We start from the raw sequence: 13,391 nt of genomic DNA on the forward strand, positions 1-13,391 counted from the left end.
TAACTTTTAGAAATCCTCCATCTTGCAGATGGAGGATTCCCCAATAGGATTAGGGATGTGACCCCCTCCCCTTGGGAGGAGGCACAAAGAGGGTGTACCCACCCTCAGGGCTAGTAGCCATTGGCTACTAACCCCCCAGACCTAAACACGCCCTTAAATTTAGTATTTAAGGGCTTCCCTGAACCTAAGAATTTAGATTCCTGAAACTACAAGAAGAATAGGACTGCTGATCTGAAAAACCCCTGCAGAGGAAGAACAGAAGACACCAACTGCTTTGGCCCCAGACTTACCGGCCTGTCTCCTGCCTTCCAAAGAAACCTGCTCCAGCGACGCTTTCCAAGGGACCAGCGACCTCTGAATCCTCTGAGGACTGCCCTGCTTCAAGAAAGACCCGAAACTCCAGAGGACAGCGGCACTGCTCCAAAAGAACTGCAACTTTGTTTCAAGGAGCAGATTTAAAGACCCCTGCAACTCCCCGCAAGAAGCGTGAGACTTGCAACACTGCACCCGGCGACCCCGACTCGACTGGTGGAGAACCAACACCTCAGGGAGGACCCTCCGGTGACTCCGAGACCGTGAGTAACCCCCCTGAGCCCCCACAGCGACGCCTGCAGAGGGAATCCCGAGGCTCCCCCTGACCGCGACTGCCTGAACTCCATTTCCCGACGTCTGGAAAAGACCCTGCACCCGCAGCCCCCAGCACCTAAAGGAACAGAACTCCTGTGCAGGAGTGACCCCCAGGAGGCCCTCTCCCTTGCCCAGGTGGTGGCTACCCCGAGGAGCCCCCCCCTTGCCTGCCTGCAACGCTGAAGAGATCCCTTGATCTCTCATAGGAAACCATTGAAAACCCGACGCGTGTTTGCACACTGCACCCGACCGCCCCCGCGCTGCTGAGGGTGTACTTTTTGTGCTGACTTGTGTCCCCCCCGGTGCCCTACAAAACCCCTCTGGTCTGCCCTCCGAAGACGCGGGTACTTACCTGCTGGCAGACCGGAACCGGGGCACCCCCTTCTCTCCATTGAAGCCTATGTGTTTTGGGCACCTCTTTGACCTCTGCACCTGACCGGCCCTGAGCTGCTGGTGTGATAACTTTGGGGTTGCTTTGAACCCCCAACGGTGGGCTACCTTGGACCCAAACCTGAGACTTGTAAGTGATTTACTTACCTGACAAAACTAACAAAAACTTACCTCCCCCAGGAACTGTGAAAATTGCACTGTCCACTTTTAAAACAGCTTATGGTGTTTTATGTAAAAAGTATACATGCTAATGTAATGATTCAAAGTTCCTAAAGTACTTACCTGCAATACCTTTCAAATGAGATATTACATGTAGAATTTGAACCTGTGGTTCTTAAAATAAACTAAGAAAAGATATGTTCGATGGCATCTGTCGCTGTAGATATGCATGTTTTGCAATAGCTCGCCATCTGGTGTTGGGCCGGAGTGTTACAAGTTGTTTTTCTTCGAAGAAGTCTTTCGAGTCACGGGACCGAGTGACTCCTCCTTTTGTCTCCATTGCGCATGGGCGTCGACTCCATCTTCGATTGTTTTTTTTCCGCCATCGGGTTCGGACGTGTTCCTGTCGCTCCGAGTTTCGGAACGGAGAATTAGCTAATTTCGGAAGATTTTCGTCGGTATTGTTGCGTTCGGGATCGGCGTACTTAGATTCAACACCGCATCGAAGATCGAAGAGCTCCGGTGCCCTTCGGGGTAGTTTTTCGATCCCCCGTCGGGGCCTGGTCGGCCCGACCGCGTGCTGAAGAACGCCGATGGAACGGACCCCGTTCCGTTTCTGCCCCAAATGCCACAATAAATACCCCTATACAGACCAACACTTGGTCTGTAACCTGTGCCTGTCACCTGAGCACAGTGAAGACACCTGTGAGGCCTGTCGTGCGTTCCGGTCCCGAAAGACACTCCGAGACCGTCGAGCCAGAAGACTTCAGATGGCGTCGGCGCCGACAGCCCACCAAGAGTTCGAGGAGCAGGAAGAGGAAGGTACCTTCTCGATCCAAGAATCGGACTCCGAAGGATTCGACGATACACAAACCGTGAGTAAGACGTCGAAAACCACACAAAGGAAGATTTACAAGGCCCAGGGGACGCCACTGCCATCAGGCCATGGCTCCACCCATAAATTCGGTGACCGACCGTCGGCACCGAAAAAGGCCCAAACAGTGCCGAGATCGTCCGACTCCGGTCGAGACACCGGCACGCAGCCTTCTCGGGACCGAGAAAGTGCTGGAGACAAACCGAGATGCCGGTGTGGACACGGCTCGACGCCGAGACAGCGGCACCGAAGAAGATAGACGCCGAGAGGTTTCGGCTCCGAAAAAGAAAAAAGTCACCTCAGAGCCGAAAAAACACGCAGACAGGGTTTCGGTGCCGAAACAAACTGCAAGCGACCCAGCTTCAGGCTCTTATACAGAAGAGCACTCGCTAACCTCCCAAATGCAAAAGCATAGGTTTGAGGAAGAGCTACAATCAACTGATGTGGACCATACGCAAAAGCGTATCTTCATACAGCAGGGGACAGGAAAAATAAGCACCCTTCCCCCCATTAGAAGAAAGAGAAGGTTGGAGTTCCAAACTGAACAGACACCACAACCAAAAGTGGTGAAAAGAGTTACCCCACCACCCTCTCCTCCGCCCGTGCTTAACGTCTCACCAGCACGAACTCCATCACACTCCCCAGCTCACACCACCATAAGCCAGGGTGACCAAGATCAAGACGCATGGGACCTATACGACGCCCCAGTGTCAGATAACAGTCCGGAGGCATACCCTACGAAGCCATCTCCACCAGAAGACAGCACCGCGTATTCTCAAGTGGTGGCTAGAGCAGCACAATTTCACAACGTAAGCCTCCACTCAGAACAGGTCGAGGATGATTTTTTATTCAACACACTCTCCTCCACCCACAGCTCATACCAAAGCCTGCCTATGCTCCCTGGTATGCTCCGGCACGCGAAAGAAATCTTTAAGGAGCCGGTCAAAAGTAGGGCAATCACACCAAGGGTGGAAAAAAAGTATAAGGCGCCTCCTACAGACCCGGTTTTCATCACTACACAGCTGCCACCAGACTCTGTCGTTGTAGGAGCAGCTAGGAAAAGGGCCAACTCTCACACATCTGGAGATGCACCACCCCCAGATAAAGAAAGCCGCAAGTTCGTTGCAGCTGGTAAAAGAGTCGCAGCACAAGCTGCAAACCAGTGGCGCATCGCGAACTCCCAGGCACTACTTGCGCGCTATGACAGAGCCCACTGGGACGAGATGCAACATCTCATTGAACATCTGCCCAAGGACTTACAAAATAGGGCAAAACAAGTGGTTGAGGAGGGACAGACCATTTCCAACAACCAGATCCGCTCCTCCATGGACGCTGCAGATACAGCTGCACGGACAATTAATACATCTGTAACTATCAGAAGGCATGCATGGCTCCGAACGTCTGGATTTAAACCAGAGATTCAACAAGCAGTTCTCAATATGCCTTTTAATGAAAAAGAACTGTTCGGTCCAGAAGTGGACACAGCGATTGAGAAACTCAAAAAAGATACGGACACTGCCAAAGCCATGGGCGCACTCTACTCCCCGCAGAGCAGAGGGAATTACAGCACATTCCGTAAAACACCCTTTCGAGGGGGGTTTCGGGGTCAGAGCACACAAGCCAGCACCTCACAAGCAACACCGTCCAGTTACCAGGGACAGTATAGAGGAGGTTTTCGGGGACAATATAGAGGAGGGCAATTCCCTAGAAATAGAGGAAGATTTCAGAGCCCCAAAACCCCTACTACTAAACAGTGACTCACATGTCACTCACCCCCTCCACACAACGCCAGTGGGGGGAAGAATAAGTCATTTTTACAAAGCATGGGAGGAAATCACTACAGACACTTGGGTTCTAGCAATTATCCAACATGGTTATTGCATAGAATTTCTACAATTCCCTCCAAACATACCACCAAAAGCACAAAATTTGACAACACACCATTCCAATCTCCTGGAGATAGAAGTGCAGGCACTATTGCAAAAGAATGCAATCGAATTAGTGCCAAACACACAAATAAACACAGGAGTTTACTCACTGTACTTTCTGATACCAAAGAAGGACAAAACGCGGAGACCAATCCTAGACCTCAGAGTAGTGAACACTTTCATCAAATCAGACCACTTTCACATGGTCACACTACAAGAAGTATTGCCATTGCTAAAACTACACGACTACATGTCAATTTTAGACCTCAAGGATGCTTATTTCCATATACCAATACACCCATCGCACAGGAAATACCTAAGGTTTGTATTCAAGGGAATACATTACCAATTCAAGGTACTGCCTTTCGGATTAACAACCGCACCAAGAGTCTTTACCAAATGTCTAGCGGTAGTCGCTGCACACATAAGAAGGCAGCAAATACATGTGTTCCCATATCTAGACGACTGGCTAATCAAGGCCCATTCATTAATACAGTGCTCAAATCACACAAATCCTATCATACAAACCCTCTTCAAACTAGGGTTCACCGTCAATTTCACAAAATCCAAAATTCTGCCGCGCAAGGTACAACAATACCTGGGAGCCATAATAGACACATCAAAAGGAGTAGCCACTCCAAGTCCACAAAGAATTCGAAATTTCAACACCATCATACAACGCATGTATCCAACACAAAGGATACACGCAAAGATGGTACTACAACTCCTAGGCATGATGTCTTCATGCATAGCCATTGTCCCAAACGCAAGACTGCACATGATGCCCTTACAACAGTGCCTAGCATCACAATGGTCACAAGCACAGGGTCACCTTCTAGATCTGGTGTTGATAGACCGCCAAACTTACCTCTCGCTTCTGTGGTGGAACAACATAAATTTAAACAAAGGGCGGCCTTTCCAAGACCCAGTGCCACAATACGTAATAACAACAGATGCTTCCATGACAGGGTGGGGAGCACACCTCGATCAACACAGCATACAAGGACAATGGAACGTACATCAAACAACACTGCATATAAATCACCTAGAACTTCTAGCAGTTTTTCAAGCACTAAAAGCTTTCCAACCAATAATAGTTCACAAATACATTCTCGTCAAAACAGACAACATGACAACAATGTATTATCTAAACAAGCAAGGGGGGACGCACTCCACGCAGTTAAGCCTGCTAGCACAAAAGATTTGGCGTTGGGCAATTCACAACCAAATTCGCCTAATAGCACAATTTATACCAGGGATCCAAAATCAACTCGCAGACAATCTCTCTCAAGATCACCAACAGGTCCACGAATGGGAAATTCACCCCCAAATTCTGAACACTTATTTCAAACTCTGGGGAACACCTCAGATAGACTTGTTTGCGACAAGGGAGAACGCAAAATGCCAAAACTTTGCATCCAGATACCCACACAAACAGTCCCAAGGCAATGCCCTATGGATGAACTGGTCAGGGATATTTGCTTACGCTTTTCCTCCTCTCTTCTCCTTCCTTACCTGGTAAACAAACTCAGTCAAAACAAACTCAAACTCATATTGATAGCACCAACTTGGGCAAGGCAACCCTGGTACACAACGCTGCTAGACCTATCAGTAGTACCCTGCATCAAATTGCCCAACAGGCCAGATCTGTTGACACAGCACAACCAAAAGATCAGACACCCAGATCCAGCATCGCTGAATCTAGCAATCTGGCTCCTGAAATCCTAGAATTCGGGCACTTACAACTTACCCAAGAATGTATGGAAGTCATAAAACAAGCCAGAAGGCCATCCACCAGGCACTGCTATGCAAGTAAATGGAAGAGGTTTGTTTGCTACTGCCATATTAATCAAATACAACCATTACACACAACTCCAGAACATGTAGTGGGTTACTTGCTTCACTTACAAAAATCTAACCTGGCTTTCTCTTCCATTAAAATACACCTTGCAGCAATATCTGCATACCTGCAGACTACCTATTCAACTTCCCTATATAAGATACCAGTCATTAAAGCATTCATGGAGGGCCTTAGGAGAATTATACCACCAAGAACACCACCTGTTCCTTCATGGAACCTAAATGTTGTCCTAACTAGACTTATGGGTCCACCTTTTGAACCCATGCACTCCTGCGAAATACAGTTCCTAACCTGGAAGGTGGCATTTCTCATCGCCATTACTTCCCTAAGAAGAGTAAGCGAGATTCAGGCGTTTACAATACAGGAACCTTTTATACAACTACACAACAATAAGGTCGTCCTAAGGACCAATCCTAAATTTTTGCCAAAGGTTATTTCACCGTTCCATCTAAATCAAACAGTGGAACTTCCAGTGTTCTTTCCACAGCCAGATACCGTAGCTGAAAGGGCACTACATACATTAGATGTCAAAAGAGCATTGATGTATTACATTGACAGAACAAAAAACATCAGAAAGACTAAACAACTATTTATTGCATTTCAAAAACCTCATGCAGGAAACCCAATATCAAAACAAGGTATAGCCAGATGGATAGTTAAATGCATCCAAATCTGCTACCTTCAAGCTAAACGACAGCTGCCCATTACACCAAGGGCACACTCAACCAGAAAGAAAGGTGCTACCATGGCCTTTCTAGGAAACATCCCAATGCAAGAAATATGTAAGGCAGCCACATGGTCTACGCCTCACACATTCACCAAGCACTACTGTGTAGACGTGTTATCCGCACAACAAGCCACAGTAGGTCAAGCCGTATTAAGAACATTATTTCAGACTACTTCCACTCCTACAGGCTGATCCACCGCTTTTGGGGAGATAACTGCTTACTAGTCTATGCAAAACATGCGTATCTACAGCGACAGATGCCATCGAACTGAAAATGTCACTTACCCAGTGTACATCTGTTCGTGGCATCAGTCGCAGTAGATTCGCATGTGCCCACCCGCCTCCCCGGGAGCCTGTAGCAGTTTGGAAGTTACCTTCAATTATTTATATATGTATCATCTCAACCTTAAATAGGTGCATACTTAGTCACTCCATTGCATGGGCACTATTACTACAATTCAACTCCTACCTCACCCTCTGCGGGAAAAACAATCGAAGATGGAGTCGACGCCCATGCGCAATGGAGACAAAAGGAGGAGTCACTCGGTCCCGTGACTCGAAAGACTTCTTCGAAGAAAAACAACTTGTAACACTCCGGCCCAACACCAGATGGCGAGCTATTGCAAAACATGCGAATCTACTGCGACTGATGCCACGAACAGATGTACACTGGGTAAGTGACATTTTCATTTTCTATAACAAAACCTATTGGCTGGATTTGTCTCTGAGTGTGTGTTCCTCATTTATTGCCTGTGTGTATGTACAACAAATGCTTAACACTACTCCTTGGATAAGCCTACTGCTCGACCACACTACCACAAACTAGAGCATTAGTATTATCTCTTTTTGCCACTATCTTACCTCTAAGGGGAACCCTTGGACTCTGTGCATACTATTCCTTACTTTGAAATAGTGCATACAGAGCCAACTTCCTACAGGACCCAAGTAGCAGGTGGTAACACCACGCTCAGGAACAGAACCGAAAACCATTGAGTCAAAACACTCAAAAGTCCACCCCTATAGAGAAAGGTTTTGCAGCATTAATCTTTTCTGAATTCACATCCCACCAGCAGAGAGAGCTGGTAAGCAGAACCTCACCAGGTCTCCCTGTAGCTTCACTCCCCTCATGGCTGCTCAAGCCTGAAGTCAGCTTCGCCAGCCAGCCAGCCTGCCTGCCTTGCCAGCCCGCCCAGGTTCCTGTGCTCCTGGAGCCCTGAGGTTCTTGGGCCTTAGGCTCCAGGACCAGTGCCTCGCCGTCTTTTGTTCCCGCATTCTCCTGTGTTGTTTTCCCGCTTCCTACCTCCCCAGTGCTCCTCCCAGGACCTACTTAATGAAGGCCACAGTGCAGCCGCACCAAAGGCAAGCCAGTCTTTCTGTCCACACCTGGATTGTGTCCAGCGCCAGGAACCCTTGCCTTACGGATATCCACAGGTACTCCACCGCAGATCTCTGATCCCTGGATCCCAGATGCCACAACAACAACTGCTGCCTTGCACCCCCCCCCAACTTCCACATCAGGACCGTTCAGCTGCCACCAATGCCAAGTCACCTGCAATCTAGGACTCCCCACCCTCATCGATACCTGCGCCACTTCCACCGTGCTGGCCGACACCACCCCAGAACCACTGTGGTGCCTCCTGATCAACGCCAGATCGCTCTGTAAACACGATACCGTGACCTTCATCACAGAGACGTGGCTTATCCCTGCCATTGCCACATCAACGGCCAACAGATAGAAGGTGAAACACCATGACCGCACTAACAAACACTGAGGCAACTTCACCATTGTACACAAGAAATCAGTCGACTGCTCCACCACAGAAGACGAAACCATGCCGATCATGGAGCACCTGAATTTTCAGATCCACACAGGTGACAAAACCACCATTAAAGGCACCCTCGCCTACAGAACCTCCGAACCATGAACAGGCCTCTGCAACACCATCACAGACTTCATTGCCCCACTCGCCATCAAAATCAAGCACCACATCTTCTTCGGAGACATCAACTTCCACCTGGACAAACCCTACAGACATGAATTCTGCCGACCTCCTGGAATGAAAGTACAGGAATCTGCCTCACCCAGCTGGTCGCAGACCCCACACTCACAGCAGGAGACACACTAGACCCTTTCTTCACGTCCAGCAACAGAGTCGGATACAGCCATACCACGGAACTCACCTTGACTAATCACTCCATGGTCCACTTCAACGTTGCAGCACCTCTTCGCACCACCTCCACCTCTCCCAGCACCTCCTTCCACAGCTGGAGGAAAGTGACACAAAACCAGTGGACGGATGCCCTTAACACCACACAGCTCAAAGCTGCCACCAACTTGAAACGGGCAGCAGATAAAATTCAACACCTGGATCACCAATGCCAACTGAGCCTCCCCAATCAAACCAGCCAAAACTCGCAGGTCCATCAAACAAACCAGCTGGTTCTTCCTGGATCTCAGCGCAATAAAACGCAGCTGCAAACAACTAGAAATAAAATGCCGCATCAGCAGAGGTGACACTGACTGAGAGACCTTCAAGTCAGCCCTTAACAACTACCACCAGCGACACCCTTGCAGACCGCATCGAGGCTAGCGCCAACCACACCATAGAACTCTTTACCATCATCCGAGAGTTCGTGCCCAACAGCTACTGAAAAATTAACCCCTCCATCATAACTGTACAATGCTCTAGTAAATCTCTTCCACAGCAAGATTTCTGCCATCTTCGTGAACTTCTACCCCCAACCCACTGACCTCCTCAGCCTCACCACTCTTAAGGAAGCCACCATCTCACCGCATGGAAGCAGTTAAACACACCGGACACTTCAGCCATAATGAACGCCATCCACTCGGGAGCACTCACCGACCTGTGTCCCCACCGCCTCTTATAGCTTGGAAGCAACAAGGTCAGCCACCAACTCACCACCATCCTCAATGCCTCCATCGCCGCAGCCACCTTTCTCGATGCTTGAAAACTCGCCGATGTCAGACCACTCCTCAGGAAACCCTCTGTAGACCCTAGTGACCTCCAGAACTACCACCCCATCTCTTCTGCTCCCATTCCCCACCAAAGTCCTGGAGAAGGCCATCCACCTTCAGCTCACTGAACACCTGGAGAGAAGCGACCCCCTCCCATTCCAGTTTCAGAGCCAACCACAGCACTAATACCACCCTGGTCACTGCCACAGATGACATCTGTACCTTACTTGACAGAGGAGAATCGGCCACCATGATCCTTCTCGACCTCTCTGCACGTTTCAACAGTCTCCCACCACACACTCATAAAGAGACTGTACCAGATCAGAATCAAAGAAAAATTCAGATAGATGGCATCATTTTTCACAGGTCGCGCACAGAGAATCAGTCTCCTCCCTCACCCCCTTTCACCTTGCAACTCATGAGCATCATCTGCGGCGTCCCTCTAGGTTTATCCCTCGGCCCCACCCTCTTCAACATTTACATGATGCCCCTAGCAGACATCGTGAGATCCCATGACATCAACCTCATATTGCATGCTGATGACGCTCAGCAGACCCCAACACAGCAAAGACAAAGTTCCACACCTGTGTGAAGAATGTTGCAGCCTTGATGAAGGGCAGCTGCCTGAAGCTCAGCACGGACAAAACCGAAGTGCCGATCTTTGGCAACCCATACCCCCTTCTGGAACAAGACTTGGTGGCCACGGAACTCAAACCCATCCCTACACCTGAAGACCACGCCTGCAACCTCTGCATCATCCTGCACAGCAAATTCACCATGAAATGACAGGTCATTAACTCTTCGGCCTGCTTCCACGCGCTCCGAAGAATCTTCAAATCGCTCCCCACAAGCACCAGGAAAAAAGTCATGCAAGCCCTAATCACCAGCCGTCTAGACTACGGCAACGCATTGTATGCAGGTACCACCAGCAAACTCATGAGAAGGCTCCAGCTGTTGCAGAACACTGCGGCCAGACTAACCCTCAACCTGCCCAAAAGGACCCACATCACCCAGCAGGGAGACTTCCACGGGCTCCCCATCCAGAAAAGATGTCAATTCAAACTACTGACATGTCTACTAAGCCCTCCACAACCAAGGACCATCACACCTGAACTTCCACCTGCCATCCAGAAACCTGCACTCTTCCTCGCTCGCCCTGGCACATACACCTCTTATCCACTGTAGCCACAGCAGAGGGCGCTCCTTCTCCCACCTCGCCGTGTAGTCCTGGATGCCCTTCACCTCCGAACATATTCCTCACTCTCAGACTTCAGGGAGAAGCTCAAGACCTGTCTCTTCGGTTATCCCAGCATCTCAGCTCTGGACACACTCACGGGTGATAAGACACACTATACTAATACCCCTGATTGATTGATTTTGTGGCTAATCCAGCCTCTCAATGTCATATGCCCTCCCAGAAGCACAGTCACAATCTTCAGATTCTTTTTTTGTTTTTGCCATTGGGTCTGAAAGTCTGCAAGCATCGAAAAGAAGGAAGTTTTTATCAAAAGTTAATCAAACTAGAAACACGAAAGACTACAGGAAAAAACATTGGATTAGTCGTCAATTGTCCACACACTGGTGGAAGACCGGAGAATGTCTGGGCAGGGGAGGTCCATGTTCTGTGTAACATAGAAAACACACTGTTTCGCTTCTGCTTCAGGTGCCACCACAAGTTTGCACAAATGGTTAGCCACCAAGTGTGTAATCTGTCTCCCGATAGATCACTGAAGAAATGACTGCGACCCCTTTGCAGTTTTTAAACAAAAGACTCTGAAGGTAAGAGAAAAACCGAGGCAGGCACACCACACCATGCAGGGCCAGAATGAAACTCAGTCTCCAAAAGACCTGAGGTTTTCGAGCAAGGAGGAGATCGCTGAGGTGGCAGAAGGAGGAGAGGGCTGTGACGTTGAGATGAGGATCATCAGTGTCACGAAGGAACATCGAGAGTCTAAGAAAAGGCGGCAGGTATCTCCAAAAAAAAAAACATTTGGGAAGTGAGTCTTGTTCATCACCTCAAAATCAAGAAAAGCTGCCTCGGTATTGAAGATTTGCTTGACTGAAAGTAAGCAGAAGCCGAAAGAACCCCTTGGGTCCCATTTGAAGGACACAGCAGGGGGCAGTGCTTCAGAGAAGGGTACGGCGTTGAGGGACGACTGAAGTTGGGAAAAGGCAAAAAAGAAAAAAGCTGTTCAGCGAGCCCTCGACAACAGAAGGCTCAACATCAAAAAGGAAGTAGACACCTCTGCTTGAAGCCGAAGATCGTTTGGCTCAAATTAAATGCAAAAAAGGGTCTTGTATCAGAGATGGCTGTAAGAAGAGAGTCCCTCCCCCCCTGAACAATACCAGAACCTCTGGAGGAGGAAGAACTAGACACCTTCAAAGAAGACCTAGTCTCTCAGGGCATGTTCCAGGACACAGAAGGGTCTGAATACCTTGAGACCCAGTGGTAAGACCTTGAAGCAGACTCTCCAGAAGAGGGGATAGACACTTACCCATTGAGGCCCTCGCCTCCAGACAACATCGATAGGTATAATCAGCTTAAGAGGGCTGCTGATAAGTACATTTTACAGCTGGAGGAAGAAAAAAGTAATGCTTTGTACTAGAGTTTATTACCATCTCAAAGTAAGACTCAGTATCTCCTTACATTGCCAAGCATACTGGACCAAGGTAGAGAGACCTTTAACAACCCGGCAACATGCAGGTCTGGGCCAAAAAGAAATATAAGCATTCATCGAAGGACCCGCCATACACTAGAGGGACAGTACCAGCAGACTATTATTGCAGCAAAAAGGAAGAAAGAGAGCTAATATTCCCACAACATCCGACCCGCCTCCAGACAAAGAGAGCTAGTAAATGGACATGGTGGGAAGAATATCTGAAAGAGGAGCTGATACGCAGTGGCACACTGCCACCTCTAACGCACTGCTAAACAGATATGCTTATCAGCATATGGAGGACATGGCAGAAATCATGAAGCATCTCCTTGAGCAATACCTGAAGAGAACGACATCCCTCGCAGAGGAGGGAAAAATATTGCAAATACCTGTCTAAAATCAGCTCTAAACACTGCGGAAACAGCATGCAGACAAATGAGAGCGGCAGCCAACCTAGGACGACTCATTTAGCTACGGGTGTCTGGTTTTAAGAGTAAGGTCTGAGCTTGTATAACTAGCACCCTGTTAAATGGAGAACAACTCTTTGGAAGTGCTATGGATGAAACACTACAACAGCTAATAAAGGATAATGAAATCTCAAATCCATGGGGGCTTTGCAATTCAGAGGAAACCTAGGAAGAGGATCCATGACTACCAGAAGACCGGTAGGGAGAGGGAGTTTCCAAGGCACAACCTCACATTAAGTGCTGCAGAGTTCCAGCCAAGCACGCATACAGGTGCAACATTGGCAGTACCAATCTACACCATGTCAACCCTTTCGGGGGTGAGCAAGAGAGAGACTGGAGCCACAAACCCCTGTGGGAGGGAAGATAAAGGACTTCTCCAAAGAGTGGGAGAAAATGACAGCCAAAAGGATAGTAAACATCATACGTATGGTCTATTGTATAGAACTAATTGTAGGAAGCTGGCTCTGTATATACTATACCAAAATGAGATAGTGTGCACAGAGTCCAGGAGTTCCCCAGGGGCTTAACGGAGGCTAAAGCAGATAATACTAATGCTCTCTTTAAAGGTAGTGTGGTCGAGCAGTTAGGCTTATCAGAGGGTAGTGCAAACCATTTGTTGTACACACACAATGGAAGAAGCACACACTCAATGACTTCACTCCAGTCCAATTGTTTTTATATACTAAAAATATCTTTTAATTTATTTCTAGAACCACAATATTCA

Source organism: Pleurodeles waltl, chromosome 6 (genome assembly GCF_031143425.1).
Source record: "Pleurodeles waltl isolate 20211129_DDA chromosome 6, aPleWal1.hap1.20221129, whole genome shotgun sequence".
In the NCBI taxonomy this organism is placed as follows: Eukaryota; Metazoa; Chordata; class Amphibia; order Caudata; family Salamandridae; genus Pleurodeles; species Pleurodeles waltl.